We start from the raw sequence: 461 nt of genomic DNA, 5'->3' as shown, positions 1-461 counted from the left end.
AATAAAAAGGCAAAGTCCTAGAGAGGGTGCCCACAGAGGATGTTTAGGAGACACTAAATGAAACAATGTAGCTGGAACCAAGAGCTGATCTAAAGTAGAGGCTTCATAGAGGACTACATTTAGAATGAAGGGTGGGAAGAACAGTTGGTTATGAGAGAATGTGGAAGGGCTGGAATGAATTGCTCCCTGATACTGACATATACTGTTGGTGGGAGTAGTAAATAATTAAAACTTTCTAAGAGGCAGTTCAGCAACATTTCTCAAGCTGCATATACTCTTTGAATTAGTTATTACACTTCTAGAAATTTATTCTAAGGATATAAAGACAGAACATCTCAAAGATGTGTGTAGAAGGATGTTTACTATAGCATTACTTACAACAGGAAAATAAAACTAACTGTCCCATATACCAAATTGGTAATAAATAATAGTAACTCCACATAAGGAATCCAATGCAACTG

This window comes from Pan paniscus, chromosome 2, assembly GCF_029289425.2.
Source record: "Pan paniscus chromosome 2, NHGRI_mPanPan1-v2.0_pri, whole genome shotgun sequence".
Taxonomy (NCBI): Eukaryota; Metazoa; Chordata; class Mammalia; order Primates; family Hominidae; genus Pan; species Pan paniscus.
The sequence above is the reverse complement of the archived record's forward strand: the minus strand, read 5'-3'. Positions refer to the sequence as shown.